The sequence below is a fragment of the Amblyraja radiata genome, unplaced genomic scaffold (assembly GCF_010909765.2).
Source record: "Amblyraja radiata isolate CabotCenter1 unplaced genomic scaffold, sAmbRad1.1.pri scaffold_510_ctg1, whole genome shotgun sequence".
In the NCBI taxonomy this organism is placed as follows: Eukaryota; Metazoa; Chordata; class Chondrichthyes; order Rajiformes; family Rajidae; genus Amblyraja; species Amblyraja radiata.
Genome location: NW_022630580.1, coordinates 21,614 through 43,226, shown reverse-complemented (window position 1 = coordinate 43,226; position 21,613 = coordinate 21,614).

The window sequence follows — 21,613 nt, the reverse complement described above, 5'->3', positions numbered from 1 at the left end:
GGTGTTCAACTGAGGCTCTTCATCGCGTGAAGATTCTTCAATACTTTAGGAATCGGACTCGCTGTCCGAGTTGGTACTGGCCTTCTTGGCCGCAGGCCTCTGAGCGGCAGCAGCCACCTTGGCCAGTGTGGGGTCAGCTTTCCTCTGTGCAATTGTTGTGGCAGGTTTTAGGGTTGCCTCTTTATTACTACAGTCTGAGTTGTCATCTGACAAGTCACTGATTGACATTTTACTCACTCCTGCGGCTAGTTTCTTCTTGGTCACGCCTGCTTTTTCATTCTGAACTTTGGGAGTTGGTACAGCACTGTACAAACCTTGTTGTGCTTTGATCATCTGAACTGTCAGACACCACACTGCTTGAATTTTCATCTTCGATTCTGGCACCTTGTTGCTTCGCACTTCCAGCTACTAAGTTGTGGATAATTTCACATAACCACTTATCAGCCTTTACCGTGAAACCATTGAATATCTTCCTCTTGTCTTCATCCCACTGGATATGTCGTCTGCATTGTCCCCAAGACAGTACTGAACACAGCAGTACATCTTGTTTCTTGCAAACCTCCTCGTAGAGGTTCCATAGTTGTCTCATATTAGATTTCACCTTGATCACGTTCTGTTCTGATTGCATTAGTTTCTTTTGTTTCTCAATTAATCAGGTAACCTGGTTCCATAATTCGCTTATCTCATTTTCGGTTTCTCTCAAGTAGGCAGTTAGTGTATTATCTGTTTCTTCTCGATATACGAGTTCTCTGTAGCTATCTGTGGATTTGATAACTTGTTCCCATATCGAGTTTTCCTTTTCTTGGATTTCTATTAGTTAGCTGACTGGTCTTTCACCACCACCTCGTGGTCCCTCAGGCGTGAAACCTTCTTCATCTTCTGATTCCATAATTTAAAGAGGTCTTGGCAGAACTCCAAGTCTTTAAATTAATTGAACAAAGTGTTCTGCTGGTAGTTCTGGCTTTCGTTTATCAACATTTCCATCAAAACCAAAACATACTGATAACATCTCCCTAACCACAGGTGCTAAAAGATGATGATAATTCAAATGGAATGCGCTCATCAAAAGATTCAAAACAATCCAAGGTTGGTCTGGCTGGAATCTTCATACAGACTGGAAAACACTTTCTGAGTCTCTGTTACATTTGCCGTTTAAAATTAAAGCTTGCAGCTACAAATTCAAAGAAATACAATCGATTTGTACTCACAAATCCTGTGATACGTCTTCAGATAAGTCTCGATAAACCTCATCGCCTCCTCTGGCCGACATCTATTATTTTCAAGATACACAAAAATGCTGGGGAAACTCAGCGGGTGCAGCAGCATCTATGGAGCGAAGGAAATAGGCGACGTTTCGGGCCGAAACCCTTCTTCAGACATCTATTATTTTCAGTTCCTCTGGCTAAAACCTCTCCAAGGATCTTAGACAATGTCTGGGACTAGTATTTTTCCTTCAGTTGCATGACTGGAACCACTTTCTACTGGCTAAAACCTCTCCGAGAATCTTAGCCAATCTCCTGTCCCAATTTCTGGGACTTGTATCACCCCTATGACGGAGGTCTCCTTCGACTTAATCTTCTGTCCCCATTTCTGGGACCAGTATTTAACCCCCTGTCGGTGGTTCTCTTCGATTTAATGTAGCAGCAGATTTTCATATATTTCGGGAAATTAATTCCCTAGCCACTAAATGGATAAGCATGGTTAAAGGCGGTGTCTTCGAAATGCATGCAAGCTCATCACACAGCCACCTTCAGAGCTTCTTCTCAGATAAGTCTTCAAAAACACAGTGCTTTGATTAATAAATGCTTTATTGTTGATAGAAAAGAGTAAGACACATCCAAACTTCTTCCGATGTTACTGCAATCTTCGTCGAACTCCAGCTTATTACTTTAAACATTAGAAAACTCCTCGTGTCTCCGTAATCTCGCATGATCGAAGGGTTAACCTCCCTGCTCGCTCCAAATACACTAAAAACTAAACTTCTGCGTAAGCATCTGAGCTCCAAAGACACCCAAAAATATGTTATAAATCCCACCCACAATATAATGGGCTGTCTAAAAGTTAAAGGCATATGCCATCCTCAATGACATGCAAAACAGGCCAAATGGCCACTACATATCCCATCAATGACATTGCACTTTCTCTAAGGAACAGCTGTGCTGTAATGAAGTGAACTACATTCTACACTCTGTATCTCCACATTTGCTCCATCTGTTCTTCAGTTTCAACTGATTGTATGTGTGTGGTATATCTGATTTGGATTACATGCAAAACCAAGCTTTTCACAGTACTTTGGTACATGTTTTTTAATGTACGTACAGTTAATGTACGCACAGTCCTAGTGGCGGCGCGGCTCTGGCTGCAGCGGCTCTCCGGCAGTCCTGTTTAGTTTTGTGTTTTTTGGGTTGTTTATTTTCGTTTTGGTTGTCTAGTTTTGGTTTTTAGTTTGTGTTTTGGGGGGGGGGGGGGTTGAAACGGGGCTTGCTGTCTCTCCCTGCGGGGGAATGCGACTTTTTGGTCGTATTCCCCTTCTCTGCCTCCGTCTGCGCTGAGGCCTAGTGGCGGAGCTGGCGACCTCGAGGCTCAGGAGGCAGAGCCTGCCAGGACTCGCACTGAGCTCGCTCCCGTGAGGACGGCCCGGCTCGGGGCTGGAAACAGGGCTTTCCGTGAGGGGCTGTGTCCGGCCGGCCCGAGGAAGGGAACGGTGCTCTCCGTCGTGATTAGACCGAGCTCGGGGGAGGTACGCGTTCCCAGCCTGAGGGAGGGGAAGCGGCGCCCAGTCGGGGCGGCCTGGCGCGAGGGAGGAGCGGCGGCCCGGGTCGGGGCGGCCCGCCCGAGGGAGGAGCGGCGGCCCGTCGGGGCGGCCTGTCAGCGAGAGAGGAGCGGCGCCCAGTCGGGGCGGCCTGGCGCGAGGGGAGGAGGCGGGCGGCCCTGGCGCGAGGCTGAGACGGTGGCAGTACTCACGTGAGGGGGGCGATCCGGCTCTCGGGGCTGGAACGATGCTCCGGGGGCTGGGAACGGCAAGTTCCTGGGGGCGGTGGCCTGAGAACCGGGGGTTCGGCCGCGGGCCAGCTGGCTGCGTCAGCAGGTCTGGTGAGCGGCAGCTTCGACTACTCCCGGGCCGCGGTGTTTTGAGCCGCGAGGAACATCGCCCCGGGGGGTATCGCCTCAGCGCAGAAGGAGAAGAGGAGGGAAGAGACTGCAGCCCTAAGACTTTTGCCTCCATCACAGTGAGGAGATGTTGGGTGGACTCACTGTGGTGGATGTTAATATGTGTTTATTGTTGTTTTTTATTGTATTGTATTATATGTAATGACTGCTTAAATTTCGTTCAGACTTCGGTCTGGATGACAAATAAAAGGAATTCAATTCAATTCAATCAATTCAATTCAATTCAAAAATTCAAATTCAATTAAAATTAACGCACTGAGGAGTTGGTGCAAGGGTCGCAGATTCAGATATTTGGACAATTTAGATCTTTTGAGGGATCGAGGTGACCCGAACTGGAAGGAGACTAACATCCTGGTGGGCAGTTTTGAAAGTGATGCAAAGGAAGTTTAAAACTGATTGGCTGGTGGACAGAATCCAAAGTAGTATTCAGACAGTTCAAACTGAGATGTCAGTGGACGAGCACGATGTGACCTATGACTATTCTTTAATTAGCTTTGAGACCTTACGGAAAACAACAGTTCTGGCCTTCAATGTAAAATTCTAAATTGAATGGTGGAATTCCACCTTTGTCAATATGAGATAGGAACATACATTGGAGTAAGTCGTATGTGGGTAAAGTCTGAAAGGGGAAGTTTTAAATTGTGACAGTGAGATTTCAAGATATGCATGTTGTTAGTGAGGTACAAGTAAGGAACCCAGGATGATGAGAGAAATTGAGACTCTGGCTATGGAAAAGGAGACATGGGTTAGGGATAGGCTGCTCATATCAATGCTTTCCTGGGGCAAGTGTGAGAGGTTGAGGAGCATACTTAAGAACGATATTAGGAGGGCAAAAGGGTGCACATGGTGGTACTTATAATGAAGGTGAAGCCAAATAGATTTTACAACTATATTAATGGAAAAGTGGTAACTGGAGAGTGAAAGGATGTCCTCAGTTGTCATCTACATGTGAGTGCAGTTGCATTACAGTAGAGGTGATGCTGGATGTCCTTAACCATATGAAGATAAGTAAATCTCTGGGGCCTGTGATTAGATGTATCTCAGGCTACTATTGAAAGTTAGGGAATAAATTGCAGGAGCCCTGGCTGAGAGATGTGAATCATCATTAACCCTGGGTGAAGTGCTGAACATTTGAGGGTAGATAATGCTGTGCTTCTGTTTTAGAAATGTTGCAAAGAAAAAAACCAGATAACTCAAGACTGGGAACCACGAGAAGAATTAAAGCTATAGATTAGTAAGCCTAATGTTTTTGGTAAGACAGTTACGGGAGATGATATAAAGATGATGCACAACGTATCTTTAGTAAGTTTGAACATGTATATTTGGGAAGTTGAACTAGGACAGGACCTTCACATTGAACGAAAGCACTCTGGAGAGTATCGCCTTGGAGAACTTTGAATGCACAGCGCTAGAGTCCAGGGGTTGATCTTTACTGCGGGTAATGTCTGCATGGAGTATTTAGGTTCTCCCTGTGACCTGCGCGGGTTTTCTCCGGGTGCTCCGGTTCCCTCCCACACTCCAAAAACGTGCGGATTTGGAGGTTAATTTGCTTTGTTAAAAAAAATGTCCATGTTGTGTGTAGGATAGTGCTATTGTGAGGGTTTCGCTGGTCGGCGCGGACCATTATGCCCATTATGTGTAAACTTAATTAAACTACTTATGTCCCAACACATGGCATCGCGAGTGTATAGTGGTGCTTTTAGCATCATCATTTTGGAAATTGAGTATAGAAGTTGGGACATTATGTTACAATACATTGGCCCACGTGTATTTTGTCAGTTTAGTAAACCTATTTCAGAAAAGATAACATTGATCTGGGAGGTTGTGCTAGGAAGATTGATGGGGATGTGCCCAGTTCCTGATGGCATGAACTATAGAAAGAGGTTGAACCGGCTAGGACTTTATTATTTGCTGTGCAGGAGACATTAATCTTTGTTCTTCAGGAGTGTGGTACTCTTGGGTCTGTCCAAAATGTGTCCTCCCAGCTCAGTTGAAATGTCCAAGAGGGAATAGACAATAGGTGCAGGAGTAGGCCATTCGGCCCTTCGAGTCTGCCATTCAATGTGATCATGGCTGACCATCGACAATCAGTACCCCGTTCCTGCCTTCTCCCCATATCCCCTGACTCCGCTATCTTTAACAGCCCCATCAAGCTCTCTCAGGAAAGAATCCACAGAACCGGTCTCCACCGCCCTCTGAGGCAGAGAATTCCACAGATTCACAACTCTCTGTGTGAAAAAGTGTTTCCTCGTCTCTGTTCTAAATGCTTTACCCCTTATTCTTAAACTGTGGCCCCTGGTTCTGGACTCTCCCAACATCGGGGACATGTTTCCTGCCTCTAACGTGACCAAACCCTTAATAATCTTAACTTTTTCAATAAGATTCCCTCTCATCTTTCTAAATTCCAGAGTGTATTCAATTCAATTCAATTCAATTCAACTTTAATGTCATTGCACAAATACTAAGTATGGGTACAACGAAATGCAGTTTTGCATCAGTCCATAGTAGTAGTGCATATAGAAATTTAAAAAAAAGAAGATACAGAATAATCAAAAATACAGAATAATTAAACAATGGGGACGGAGGGAACGGAGGAATCTATCGGCGGGACTCCGATTTCAGCAATGTGATGGTATAATTGTAGAAGCTGTTCCTCATCCTACTGGTACGAGACCTGAGGTTCCTGTACAGCCTCCCTGATGGGAGGAGGGCAAACAGTCCATGGTTGGGGTGGGAGGGGTCTTTAATGATCTTCCCAGCCTGTCTCAGACACCGTTTTCGGTGGAGGGCATCCATGGCAGGGAGCGGGGCACCGATGATGTGCTGCGCGGTTTTCACCACCCGTTGTAGTGCCTTCCTGTCCGCAACAGTGCAGCTGCTGTACCATACAGTGAAGCAGGTGGTCAGGATGCTCTCGATGGTACAGCGGTAGAAGTTGGTCAGGATCTGGGGGGACAGGTGGGCTTTCTTGAGCCTCCTCAGGAAGTAAAGGCGCTGCTGTGCCTTTTTGATCAGCTTGGAGGTGTTGAGGGACCAGGACAAATCCTCTGAGATGTGTACCCCGAGGAATTTGTAGCTGGAGACGCGCTCCACCTCAGTCCCGTTTATGTGGATGGGGGTATGTCTGCCCCCTCTGTTCTTCCTGAAGTCAACAATAATTTCCTTCGTCTTCTTGGAGTTGAGGACGAGGTTATTGTTGGCACACCAGGTTGTCAGGTGCTGGACCTCCTCTCTGTAGGCTGACTCATCGTTGTCACTGATCAGTCCTACCACCGTGGTGTCGTCAGCAAACTTAATGATGGCGTTGGATCCGTACTTAGGGATGCAGTCGTGGGTGAAGGGGGAGTAGAGGAGAGGGCTGAGCACACAGCCCTGTGGCACGCCGGTGTTCAGTGTTATAGTAGAGGAGGTGAGGTTGTTGACCCTAACAGACTGTGGTCTGTTGGTGAGGAAATCCAGTGTCCAATTGCAGAGGGAGGTGGAGATGCCAAGTCCGCTGAGTTTGGTGATCAAGCTGGCTGGGATGACAGTGTTAAAGGCAGAGCTGAAATCAATGAACAGCAACCTGATGTAGGAGTTGTTGTTGTCCAGGTGGGTCAGGGCAGAGTGTAGGGCCGCCGATATGGCGTCCTCTGTAGACCTGTTGGCCCGGTAGACAAACTGATGGAGGTCCAGTGTGGGGGGGAGGCTGGCTTTGAGGTGAGCCAAGATCAGCCGCTCAAAGCACTTAGCAATGACAGGGGTGAGTGCCACTGGGCGGAAATCGTTGAGACTCCCTGTGGCTGACTGTTTGGGCACTGGCACGATGGTTGATGTCTTGAGGCAAGTGGGGACAACACCCTGGGCCAGTGAGAGATTGAAAATGTCGGTGAAGACTGGGGATAGTTGTCCAGCACATGCCCTAAGCACCCGGCCAGGGATGCCATCGGGGCCGGCAGCTTTGCGCTCATTCACCTTGCTCAGTGCATCTTGTACAGCAGAGGTGGAGAGACTGAGGGGTTGTTCATTCGGGGGTGGAGCAACTTTGATGGCTGGGGTTTTGTTATCCCGGTCAAAGCGAGCATAGAAATGGTTTAGCTCGTCAGGAAGGGAGGCGTTGTCTGGGGGAGAGGTGTTAACTTTCTGGTAATCGGCAAGGGATTTGATTCCTTGCCACATGCGCCTGGGGTCAGAGTTGTTATGGAAGTGCTCCTCAATCCGCCGTTTGTGATTGAGTTTGGCATTCCTAATTCCCATTTTCAGATTGGCCCTGGATGAGCTGTATCCCACAGCGTCGCCAGATCTGAAAGCGGCATCGCGAGCCTTCAGTAGGAGTCTGACCTCCCTGCTCATCCACGGCTTCTGGTTAGGGAAGGTCTTTATCTCTTTGTGGGTAGTGACATTATCGGTGCAGAATTTTATATAGTCCATAACTGTTGAGGTGTATGAGTTGATGTCCACTTGTGAATTGAAGGTGGACTGAGTAGCAAACAGACTCCAGTCTGTCTGCTGAAACTGCTGCTGTAAAACAGAGACAGCCCACTCAGGCAAAACCTTCACTGTCCTCATGGTAGGTTTCACACGTCTGATCAGAGGTGTGTATTTGGGGAGCAGGAACAGAGAGAGGTGGTCAGACTGACCAAGGTGGGGGAGGGGGAGTGTACAAGCCCAGCCGCTCCATTCTCTCAGCATATGACAGTACTGCCAACCCGGGAATTAACCTTGTGAACGTACGCTGCACTCCCTCACTATCAAGAATGTCTTCCTCAAATTAGGGGAACGAACTGCACACAATACTCCAGTAGTGGTCACACTAGGGCCTTATACAACTGCAGAAGGACCTCTTTCCTTTTTGCTTTCTTTACTGCATGCTGTACCTACATGCTTACTTTCATTGAATGATGAACAAGGACCACAGATATCATTTTGTTGTCCTTCCCATTTTACCAACTCCCATTTTCATAATAATCTGCCTTCCTGTTTTTGCTACCAAAGTGGATAACCTCACATTTATCCATAATAAACTGCATCTGCCATGCATCTACCCACTAACCCAACCTGTCCAAGTCATCCTGCATTCCCATGGCATCTTCCTCACAGTTCACATTACCACCCAGCTTTGTGCCAACTGAAAAATTGCTAATGTTACTTTGAATCCCTTCATCTAAATAATTAATTTATATTGTAAATAGGTGCGGTCCCAGCATTGAGTCTTGCGGTACCCCATTAGTCACTGCCTGCCATTCTGAAAGGGACCTGTAAATCCATACCCTTTGTTCCCTGTCTGCCAACCAATTTTCTATCCTTGTCAGCACTCTGCATCCAATACCATGTGCCCTAATTTTGCCCATTAATCTCCTATGTGAGACCTTATCAAATGCTCTCTGAAAGTCCAGGTACACTACATCCACTGGCTCTCCCTTGTCCATTACACTAGTTACATCCTCAAAATAATCCAGAAGATTAGTGAAGCATGATTTCCCCTTCGTAAATCCAAGCTGGCTCGGACCGATCCTGTTACTGCTATCCAAATTTGCCGCTATTTCATCTTTTATAATTGACTCCAGCATCTTCCCCACCACCGATGTCAGGCTAACTGGTCTATAATTCCCTGTTCTCTCTCTCCCACCTTCTTAAAATGTAGGATAGCATTAGCTACCATCAAATCCACAGGAACTGATCCTGAGTCTATAGAACATTGGAAAATGATCACCAATGCATCCACGATATCTAGAGCCACTTCCTTAAGTACCATGGGATGCAGACCATCAGGCCCTGGGGATTTATCAGCCTTCAGTCCCATCAGTCTACACAACACCATTTCCTGTCTAATTTGGATTTCCTTCAGTTCCTCTGTCACCTCAGATCCTCTGGCCACTAGTACATCAGGAAGATTGTTTGTGTCCTCCTTAGTGAAGACAGATCCAAAGTACCTGTTCAACTCATCTGTCATTTCCTTGTTCCCCATAAATTTACCTTTTTCAGTCTTCAAGGGTCCAACTTTGGTCTTAACTATTTTTTTCCTCTTCAAATACCTAAAGAAGCTTTTACTATCCTCCTTTATATTCTTGGCTAGCTTACCCTCGTACCTCATCTTTTCCCACCGTATTGTCTTTTTGGTTATCTTCTGTTGTTCTTTAAACATTACCCAATCCTCTTGCTTCCCGCTCATCTGTACTACATTTAACATCTCCTCTTTTATTTTTAAACTCTCCCTGACTTCCCTTGTCAGCCACGGTCGCCCCTTACTCACTACCCTTGTTGGCACGTTCCAGATTCCAGGACTACAGGAGAGGAGCGACTGGGTGGAATGGTCACCGAGAACAAATGTGGGACACAGCAAGGAGGAGGTGGGAGACACTGTGAACAAATATGGGGAGGGGCAAGGGAAGGTTGTAGAAGACAAAGGTGGGACTCGACAAAGGGCCAACGAAAACAGGGGACCAAGGGGAGGTCACGGATAACAAAGGGCCGCCCAGAGGGGATTGCGAGAACAAAGTGGGACACATCTGAGATCCCTGAGAACGAAATGGACCCAGCGGTGGGGGGGGGAGGGGGGGGGGGGGAGAGGTTGTTGTTGTGGTAGCGTGCAGTGGCAGGCTGGTTCGCCGTTGAGAGCTGCATATAGAACTGTTCCATTAACGTGGCGACTCTTGTGTATGGCCAAGCTGCGGTCTGCTGTATGCTTTTACAGGGTTATGTGCAAAATATACCTCGGTACATGAGAAAATAAAGTATCATTGAATATTGTGATTGAAGGGTGATCTTATAAAGATGTATAAAATCATGCGGGGAAATAGATAGGGTGTATGCACAGGTATTTCTTTCCTCAAAGTAGAATAATCTGAAGGGCGGAGGCTTAAGGTGAGATGGGAACCATTTAATAGGAACCTGGGGGTTAACATCTTCACGCAGAGTGGTGGGTTTCTGGAACAAGCCGTCCGGTGTGGCAAGTGAAGCGGGTACAGTAACATGTCATAGAGTTATAGAGTGATACAGCGATAGAGCCCTTCCGCCCAAGTTGCCCACACCGGCCAACATGTCCCAGCAGCACTCGTCCCACATGCCCGCGTTTGGCATATACCCCGCCAAATCTGTCCTATCCATGTACCTGTCTAACTGTTTATTAAACGTTGGGAAAGTCCCTGCTTCAACTACCTCCTCTGGAAGCTTGTTCCATACACCCACCAACCTTTGTGTGAAAAAGTGACCCCTCAGATTCCTATTAAATAATTTCCCCAAAAGACATTTGTACAATGTGGTTTAGAGATATTAAGGTCAAACTGTGGATTGATGGGGTATTTTGGTTAGATTGGACCAAAGTGCCTATTTTTTGTTCTGTATCTAATATGACCATTAACTTCCACTTGCCCCAGAATGTCAGCTCAGATTGCTGCCGGCTATTCCCAATCAATGGTGTTCTCAATATGAAATTGCTGTGGAATCTGCAATTAATGTTTTGTTCAGGTGGGAAATTTACTCAAGCGGGCAAGGTCCTCAAAATACTTTGGCAAGGCACCAAATCAAAGAAAGATGGCCAGAACACAGGAACAACGACAGAAAAGCAAAGTCGGATTGAGAGCAGAACGTCAATGGAATGTGAAGTCGCCGATGAGAAAAGGGAACAATGTCAGTCCCGAGAGAGAGGAATAGGAGACGTGGTTCACGGCCCTGGAAATGACCCAAGTGGTGAAATCCAGCATGACCGAGATTCACCAAACAAGGAATCATCGAGTCTCATCCAAGGGGCAGGTGAGTGAAATTGGAATGGAGTGGAGCTGCAGAATGGTGAAGACTGTAGGGATGGGGAAGAGAAAAAAACAAAGGGGTTAGAGCGAGGGGAAACAGGAGAGAGGAATAGTGGTGGAGGAGTGTTATACTGACTAGGTTCATGACCAATAGTATTCTGCAAGGATCAGTTCTGGAACAACAGCAATTTCTAAACATGTCCATGATTTGGATAAAAGCGTAGGTGGTCGAGTTAGTAAGTTTAAAAACAACAGAGCTATTTGCAGAATTGTGGATCAAGTGGAAAGCTGTTAAATGATCCTCTAGAATACACATCAGTTGGAAATATGGTCTGAGTTCAGGCAGACAAAGATTAGTTTGTTTGATCTGAGTAATGAAGGCTGAGTGGAGGCCTAATAGAAGTATAGAATATAAGGGGCATAGATATTGTCAGTCTTGTTCCCAGGGTGGGGATGTCTCTGACTGGAGACAGGAATGTTTAAAGGGGACAGGTTGGACTAGCTTTGTGCACAGACTTTGTTCGGTTCCTGGAAGGTCCTGCATGAGGAGGTAGTGGAAACGCTGTTTAGACTGCCACATGAATGACACAGTCAGGGAGCAGAGGGATCCAGTCTATGAGCAGGTAGATGGGATTAGATCAAATTGGCGTGATATTGCTGGTGCAGATATGGAGCATCGAAGGGCCAGTTCTCGTGCTGCACTATTCTATATTCTATGTATCATCTCCAGGTTTGTCTTTGTTAATCCAAATCATAAAGTCATAGACTTGTACAGCAAGGAAACAGGCTCCTCGGCCCAAGAGGCCGCATCTGTACTGGTCCCACCTGCCTGCATTTGGCCCATACTCTTCTAAACTTTCCGATCTGAGCACCTGTGCAAATATATTTTACATGTTGTGGTATCACCTGCCTCAACTACCTCCTCTGGTAGCTCGTTCCATATGTCAAACACGCTCTGTGTGAAAATCTTCGCTCCCAGATTCCTATTAAATCTTTCTCTTCTCACCTTAAATCTGGTTCTTCATTCCCCTACTCTGGGTCGAAGACACTATCAACTCCCCTCATGCACATATCCACCTCAATAAGATCATCCCTCATCCTCCTGCGCTCCAAGGATAAAGTGCCAGGGTGCTCAACCTCTCCATGTAACTCAGGCCCTAGAGTCCTGGCAACATGCTCTTCAATCAACTCTGTACCCATTCCAGTTTGGTAACATATTTGCTATAACAGGGGTCTAGAACTGAACACACTACTCTAACTTTGACCGCGCCAAAGTCTTGTACACCTGTTACATAACTTTCCAACTTCTATACTCAATATTCTGATTGATGTCATTCACTGAGGTCCTGTCCTGCTTTGACTTTCCAAAAGGCAACACCTTGAGCCTATCTGTTTTAAACTCCATTCAACATTTCTCAACCCAGCGGATGAAGACCACTTTGCAACACTTGATAACCATCGTACAAATCATGCCTGTGTACTCATCCAAATCTTTGATATACGCCACAAACAGCAATGGGGCCAGCAACGATCCATGGGAAACACCGCTAGTCACAGAACTGCAGTCTGAGACACTGTCCACCATCACCTTCTGCTTCCTTTCATGGTCAATTCTCTATCTTGCCTTTATATTAGTTACTCAATCAGCTTATTTTGATGCTCCAAACAATCCGCGCGCCATATTTTCAAGTGTCTTGCTATAACGTGAAGTCCTTTTATCCGCGTCATTAATATAGGTTGTAAAATATGGAGACCCAGCACTGGCCTTTGCAGCATCGGTCTAGTTAATGACCCATTTATCCAAGTGAATGGGCTGCCAGGCAAGTGGTCAGTGTTATCCTGGATAGTGTAGGAGCAGCAACATCTCGTGTGTCCATTGTGGTCCATGGGGAAAGGTTTGAATGTGAAGAAGCGAGTGGCTCAGTGCAAGATTTCAATACTGTTATACCACCAGGCCACAGGATGGAAATGGCTGATTGTTTAGTTTCTGGTTCAATGTTGACATTCCACGCCCCCTCCCCCTCCCCCATAAACTACCAGCTCCCACACCCAACACCGGGAGATTGATCGTGATGGATAGTGGGTCAAGGTTCACTGGGTAATCTTTTCCTTCTTGTCTTTATCATTGTCTAATCCTACTATTATTATTTGGATTACTGCAGATCAGCAGAATATGGTAACACCTATCCACACCATGGCTGAAGTTGGAAACAGGACTACGGCTCCAGTGATCTCAACAACAAGGACGGACACAGGTGTGTTGCAGCATTCTTCACGATATATATGTTGCCTTGATATCTGGTTTGCACCTAATGCACAGTCCACAGGTCAGAAGGATAGGGGATTAAGAAAGGGACTACGTAAGTTTATTGGCCAATTATTCACATACAAGGAATTTGCCTTGGGGCTCCGCCCACAAGTAACTACATGACATACAGTGACAGTTACGAATGACTCAGAAAACACTAAACATTAATAATAATAAGACATTAATGATAAAACACCATTGATCAAGCATGTGAACCCACAAAATACCAGATCGAATGGAGGCTACAGATGTTTGGCTGTTGAGTAGAGCAACTACTCATGGATATAAAGTGTTTTTGTGTCTGGCTGTGGCAGCTTTGACAATCTGGAGTCGCCTTCCAGAGAGAAGTGATTCAAAGAGTTTGTGGCCAGGGTGAGATGGGTCATAGATGAGAGGATGTTAACATCTGCAGGCAGTAGTTGAAAGGACAGAGGGAGTGATCGTATAGGCGATGAATCATCCTCATTGAAGATTCAGATGTGCATTAATGCAGTGACTGGGGAGAGGCTTTCTGAGAAAGTGAAGAGTATAAGATGTCGCATGAAATGTGGCACTCTTGTGTTTGGACTCTGTGTAGTCTGCGCTGTTGGAGTTATTATGGCCCAAGTTGTGCCTCAGAGTATGACACACGGCTTGGAACACGGCTCTTCAGCCCCACCTTGGACACGTCACACAACATAGCCGATCTACTGTAGTCTCACAAGCCTGCGTAAGGCCCATGTCCCTCTAAACCTATCCAATTCATGTACTGATTTTACCATAAAATCCCTGACCCCACCTGAAACCTATGTCATTTGTTTCTTGACTATCCTACTCCTCCTCCTCTGTGCATTCATCTATTTTACTTCGGAGTCACGTGAGTGACTACATGAAGAAGCCTGTTCAGCCGCACGTGCGTCATTACGTCAGACGCATTGGTGCAGGCGACCGGTTCGAGCAGCAGGATCGCCTCCAGCGCGGTAAAGTTTAAACTTCAGGTTTTTCTTACCTGGTTTACTCCTTGCAGGAACCTCTTGTTCCAGAGGCTTCCTGTTGGAGGATTCGCGAGGCCCGACGAGGGAACCAGTTATGGGCTGTGGGGAAACCCCGGCTCTTGCCGCAGGTGTGGATAGCTGGGTTGTCGGGTGTCGCAAAGTCGGTCGCTGATGGGGGGGTCAGTGCCTTCTAGGTGCTCCGGGTGCCGGGAAAGTTTCCCTCCGATAGGCACATAGACGCTGGGGTTCCCGGGGAGGGGACCTCCAGTAGGCTGGGTGCCAGGAGGGCTTTCCCTCCGATATAAATATAGACGCTGGGGTTCCCGGGGAGGGGACCTCCAGTAGACCGGGTGTCGGGAGGGTTTTTCCTCCGATATAAATATAGCTGCCGGGAGTCTGGAGGATTTTCCCCGATATAAATATAGCTGCCGGGAGTCGGGAGGGTTTTCCCTCTGATATAAATATAGATGCCGGGTGTCGGGATGATTTTCCCCGACATACATATAGAGGCTGGAGTTCCCGGGTAGGGGAATCCAGTAGTTATGCGGCTTTCAGACCGCAGGGGTCCCCAGGAAAGGGGTTAAATGGACCGGAACGGTCAGCACTGGGGCTGGTAGGGGTTTTCCCTCCGGTAATATACAAGGGTGCTGGAATTCCCGGGGGATGGGAAATCCACCAGCTATGCGGTGCCCAGACCGCAGAGGTCCCCAAGATATGGGGTAAATCGACCCAAGTGGTCAGTCCTGGTGCCGGGAGGGTTCCCTTCCAGTAAAATTAATAATGTGGTGTGGAGGTTGACCAGGATGGAACCTTATTGAGAGGAGGCTCAAGATAGATACACCCTAACATCAGGAGATATGGCAGTGTTGGGCAGATGGGAAAGCCCTTGCCAGCAGCGCCTTGTAACAGGGCTCCATAATGGGAATGCCGAATCTATGGCAGTGCTGGTCTATTGCTCTAGGCCACGTCAGCAGCGCCTTGTAGGGCTGCTTAAATGTATGGCAGCAGGACCTGTAGAAGGGCTGCATGATGTCTCCCTCGTGGAGGAGGTGAGCTTACCGAGGCATTTTCTGACCCTGAAGGGTGGGCCTGTTGGAGAGGCTGCACCAGCAGCGCCTTGAAGTAGGGCTGCTCAATGTCTCCCTTATGGAAGAGGAGAACATGCCGGGTCAGTGTAAATCTGATGCCGAGGCTGAGGGTATAGCGTGGAGCATACCTCAAGGGATGAAGGGCACATGTCAGAGGTACGATTCCTGGCAGCAAGGTTGCCATCCCAACACAATGCAGTGAACACCGCTATCTGGGGACGTTAGAGCCACCCGCCAAAATCTTCTATTCAGGTAAGACCTATTCCACAGGCAAAACCTGAAGGACTAAGCATAAACTGTTGGACCAATTAGGCCAATGACGAGTAAGGATTCATTTTTAGGGGAAAACGCACCCCACGGCTTCATCGGTAGGAAGCGGTTCACTGAAGCTGGTAGCAGCATTAAAGCTGACCAGAGTTGTTCTACAACTAAGTGACCACAAACAAGTTGGTAAGATTTACAATTGGTTGTGCAATAAACAAATGATTGAGACATTGCCATCTACTCAGAGGCATTTTAACCAGGTAAACGGGGCATTACTAGTATTCCAAGAAGGTTGAAATTTGGCCAGAAGAGTGTTCAGCCAGGTCCAGTATTTTAGCCAGGTTGCCTCCAAGACAGGCTCAGAGATATGGGGAATGGTCTTTCAAGGCAAGGTCAGAGTTATGGCAAGAGTTGTCTTGGGACATGTGAGAATTGTCAGAACCGGGCCAGAGTTGTCGTTCAGGACAGACATGAAATTATGGCAGGCGTGGCCTGTTCATTATGAAAGAAGGGTGATCAAACAGATTTCATAGGGTTTTCCATGTACGATGATCATCAGAGATATTTGAAGGCATTGCTATGATGAGGCAATTTAACAGTATGATAACAATAAATCATTCAAAGGACTACTCAGAGTTCAAAAACACTTGTGATGTATTGTCTGGATTATATTTTGATGCTGTATTTGGATAAAATCCAATGTTTCAGTCTCAAGCTACTTGAGAAATTGTTCTCTCCTATCCAGTTAAATTAGGTTGTTATCATATAGTTAGTTGGCCTATGACTTTGCCCTGGGCAACAGATTGGAGTCATTAGAAACCTGGAACAGCCTTGTTGTTATAAAACAGTTTCTATTCATTAGACTAACTGGCAATGTAATAGGTGTGATGCAGCTGTGCAAGTGGAAGAACTGACAGCATGCTTAATGGCACACTTTAAGGGCCATGAAGGTCATTGATAATACAACTTTGCTATTACCGGCTGAAGTCACTATGATGGACAAACAGTATTCAGTAGTTGATCAATAAATATGTTATTATGTTGCAAAATGATGCTATGGCTTAAGGTGGGGAAATGCAAATGTCATCTCTAGTTGGAGGTGCAGGAGATTTGCATGAGTTATTAACTCTTCAGTATTGGTCTCAACGGTCTATAGACCCTAAGTGCATTTTATGGGTTAAAGAGTAATTTGAGTAAATATGCATAGGTGCATGCTCAACTTCCTGTGGATACACTATGATGTGGCATATGATAAGCAAGAGGGTGCAATCAGGGAACAGATCCTGTAAAAGGTACATCATCTCATTTGCCATTGGAGTATGATGTAAAGTCACTGAAATAAAGTCATCAAGAGACGCTTTAGGTTCCAGCTGGGGAATTGGCCTATGTAGTTTGATTCCCGATTTGTCGGGAATAATAATAATGCAACCTTATATGGTTATTTTAAACGTAACTTGCTGGTTCAGCCTGTGGCTTGGGAGATCAACCGTTGCATGATAAAATCAATATATGTTCTACAGATTCTCAATAGACTGCTTACGGCTTGGGTTGTCATGCCTATTTTTGTATGTATTCACAGAGCTGAAATGATACCAAAAAGTGGTACTTTGCTGCTTCAGGAGATGGGAAGCATTTGTTTAATGCTCATGTCACATTTAAAATGGTACAGATTCTGAGTTATTGCAATTCATTTAAATGGTCTTTGACAATATTGAATTATAGGGTCATTAACTGTGCCAAGGGGCTTTCCATCAGACTAACTGCAGCAAACGAGGTCCAAGTTGTTGGGTTCACCTCGGATATCGAGTTAGTAAAGGATATCTGTTACACAGGTTTCCCAGGACAAGCACAATGCAGTATGGGAGATTGACGTTGTGTAACACTATTTAACCAGGGAGTTCCAGCTACATTCTTAGCTTTGATCGGACCTCATTAGGTAGTTATCCTGCTGGCGCTGGTTAGCGCAACAGGTCATTCACTAAATTATTGTGACAGGAGAGGATGATTACATTTGCAAATATATGCATAGTATGTTATGGTATAATTAATTTAAGCAGGGCAGTAGGGGTGTCAAGTCTCAAAATAGCTCAAAACATACCCAGGGACCTTTCGTTGTGTAGGGACACACATACAACAATACGTCAAGGTCACCAAGAGCCTTTGAGACTCTGAGCTAACTACGATTGTTAGTTACAAAATACGTTATAAGAACCTATCTGCTCAGATCTTGCCAGGTGTTAAAACTGAGTTCAGTTATGCAGGAGTAGATACTGATCCGGATCTCACTCCACCAGGGCTGCTATAACAGCAACAGCAAGGGTTAATTACGTTCCGCTGGACCACATCCTAACGGCTGCAGCGTGGTTAAACGAACAAATTTTCAAACATGTTATAATAACCCGTTGCCAGACCAGGGGTATTTCTCAATTTATTTTATGTTCTGTTATAGGTTCTATCCGGATGAGAGATGTGACTATTGTTATTGCTTATTTAACAGCATTAGCATGTTTAAATCTATGTCATGACTGTATGCATTATTACTGTTTTCCCTCATTTGTCAATGGGGCAGTTGTGGTTGTGTAGACTTGTTTCTCACGGCATGAAATCACAGAGCTTTGAAATCTTCACGTAGTCACTCTCGTGACTCCGAAGTAAAATAGTAAGATTAAACGAGCTTACCAGTTTGAAGTTTGATCTTTATTTTATGAGGAGTTACGATGAGGGATGACGTGCCTTCCGCTCCCAGCCCTCATTAAGATCATCTGGTAGTTCTAGTCTTCTTTCATCTTACTATCATACTTCAGTCACATTATTATCTGTGATTTCACACCGCTGCTTTGAAAATTGACGCACGTGCGGCTGAACGGGCTTCTTCGCGTAATCCCTCATCGTAACTCCTCATAAAATAAAGATCAAACTTGACTGGTAAATTCTCATTTAATCTTGCTATTATATATAACAGATAGTGTATCTGTTCCTCTCCTGATCCTCGTGTATAGGAGGATGGTCACTGAACTTGTGTACACATGACAAAGTATCATTGAAGCCTGGGAGCGATGGTGGTGGGTGGGACAGACTTGGTTGAAGGAGAGCAATTGCAAGGTGTTCCATTTTACAAAAGTAAATTGGGTGATTCATGCATGTGGAAGATAATCGTAGGGAGATTAGCTGGCACCAACTACAGAGTTGCCTCAGGTGATAAATGCATCTGCACCTCTTCATCAGTGCATTTGTCTACTGTGCTTTGCTGTGATTTGTTCTCTGTCTGAACACCGGCTATGGAGATGATCACACTCCCCCAGCGCCCATCCTCCCCGGGTCACACACTGTCCCATCCACCTGGGACCCATGCCCCCTGCGTCACACTTCCCATCCCCTTGGGTCACACACACTGTCCCATCCCCCTGGGACCCATCCCCCTGGGTTACACACACTGTCCCATCCCCCTGGGTCACACACACTGTCCCATCCCCCTGGGTTACACACACTGTCCCATCCCCCTGGGACCCATCCCCCTGGGTTACACACACTGTCCCATCCCCCTGGGTTACATACACTGTCCCATCCCCCTGGGACCCATCCCCCTGGGTCACACACACTGTCCCAACCCCCTGGGACCCATCCCCCTGGGTCACACACACTGTCCCATCCCCCTGGGACCCATCCCCCTGGGTCACACACTGTCCCATCCCGCTGGGTCACACTGTCCCATCCCCCTGGGGCCCATTCTCCCTGGGTCACACATTGTCCCATCCCCCTGGGTCACATTGTCCCATCCCCCTGGGGCCCATTCTCCCTGTATCACACACTGTCCCATCCCCCTGGGGCCCATGCTCCCTGGGTCACACACACTGTCCCATCCCCCTGGGGCCCATTCTCCCTGTATCACACACTGTCCCATCCCCCTGGGGCCCATGCTCCCTGAGTCACACACACTGTCCCATCCTCCCCAGGCCAGACGCTATCCCACCCTCCCCTGCTCTCACGCTGCCTCGGCCTCCCCGATCCTTCAGACTGATTGTAGGGGACAGCCGTAAGCTGGCAGAGAGGAACGGCAACATAAAGCCTGACAAGTGTGATGGATATTATAGAGGAGGTTTTTTTTCAACAGGGAGTTGGTTGAACAAAGTCTAAAGTGAAATATCAAGGTGCTAGGCAGATAGATTGAGTGTTGGAGATGTTGGAAATAAAGAAAGGAATATAGGAGGCAGGAAATGGGAAGGGGTGAAATGGGTTTGAGACAGCGGAGAGAGTGGGAGGAAATAAGGCGGGTGGGTGGTTTGGATAGTTACATTAAATAGGAGAATTTACTATTCATGCCATTGGATTGTAGGCTACCCACGCGGAATTTGAGGTGCTGTTCCTCCAGTGAGCATGTGTCCAAGGACAGAGAGGTTGCTATGGGAATGGGAAGAGAGTTAGAATGGTTGGCAATTGGTGAGACAAAGCATAGACTCGACGACTGTTTTGCTAAACACTTACGATTTTTACTCCTCGCTCAGATTTTTCCCTTCCCCCTCCCTTTCCACATATATTAATGCATCTCACTTCACAATTTGCAACGCTTCACACCTGTCTTTTCATCTCTGGCCTTTGTCCAATTATCAGCCTATCACCAACTCCCCTCACCTGCATCCACCTTACTTACCAGCCTTTGACCTGTCCCTCCTCTTGTCTACATTTCTCCCCACTCACCGCCACCACAATCAGCCTGAAGAAAGGTCCAGACTTGAAACATCACCTATCCATGTTCTCCAGAGATGATGGTTGGCCCACTGAGTTCCTCCAGCACGTTGTGTTATTCCGATATTTGGTTTTGATCATTCTAATTAGGGGGCAGGAACAGTCAGGATGAGGGTTGCTGTTGTAGCGGGAGCCAAGGGGACTGATTCAGATGGTGATTAGTTTCTCTCTTTGTGTACACAGATCTAAAGCCTACATTCTCTGAACTCCTGACACAGTGGAGCGACTACCAATTGTTCCAGCTGACAAAATTCTATCGGGAGAGACTGAAACAGGCGATTGAAGAAAAGGTTGAAATTCTCGGCTTCATGATGAGATGGCAGGGATATTTCAGTGAGCAAGAACACGGGGTAAGTGGAAGCAACACGGTGACTTCTGTTTCCTGTCACAGAACTGATGGCATTGAGGGGAAGAGCTAATAGTCAAATCTAATAGTCAAATCTGAAATGGAGTCGTTCTTCTACAAAAGGATGGTCTAGTGGAACAAAAGAATGGCTCGGTGCCAAGTCTGAATGACTGTAAATTATATGGAACACAATATGGAGACCAGGTTGTCTTTTTAATAAAGACATTAAGAGGGGATCCTGCAGTAATAACATGTGCTTCTTTCAAGGCCATAAAGAAGCCAAGATTGAAAAAATAGCTGATGCTCCAGAGATAAGTAATAACTTGTTATTGGATGAGCTTGATTTGGACCCAGCTTTTCCTATATTCTGAAAGGCTGCAGAATCTTTCAGTCATGCCATATTCAGACTTGGTAGGGGTTTTACTGATAAGAAATATGTATAATTGCGCTAACTTTCCTTGGTTCTGAGTGGAGCCCGAGAAGCACTGAGCAACGTTTGTGATCATTGTCGATCTTGCCACTCCCGTCTGACGAATCAATTAAAGATTGCCATGGTTTACCTTTAACAATTTTTGTTGCTGTCTGCTTTTGAAGAAACTAACTTTGACACAATCTGTTCACCTCGCACTGAATAGTGCAATAGAGACACTGATCTTAAAATATATTAAACTGTTCGCTTATAATTCAATTGCCAAATAAAATAAACAAAAGTACATTGGCTAAAATCTACAATATAAACAACTTCAGTTATTTACGCATCTGTGGGTAGAGAAGCCGAGTTAATGTGCAGTGAAAGGGGGGGATGAGCTGCAGGAAATATACAAGAGAGGAATGCCTTTGATCAGGTAAAACTGGGGTAGGTATAAAAATAAAAATGTTATCTGGTCACTGAGTGACTGCCGGGTCATACAGGGTGAGAATGTAGATGAAAGAACATAGAAACATAAAAATTAGATGCAGGAGTAGGCCATTCGGCCCATCGTGTCTGCACC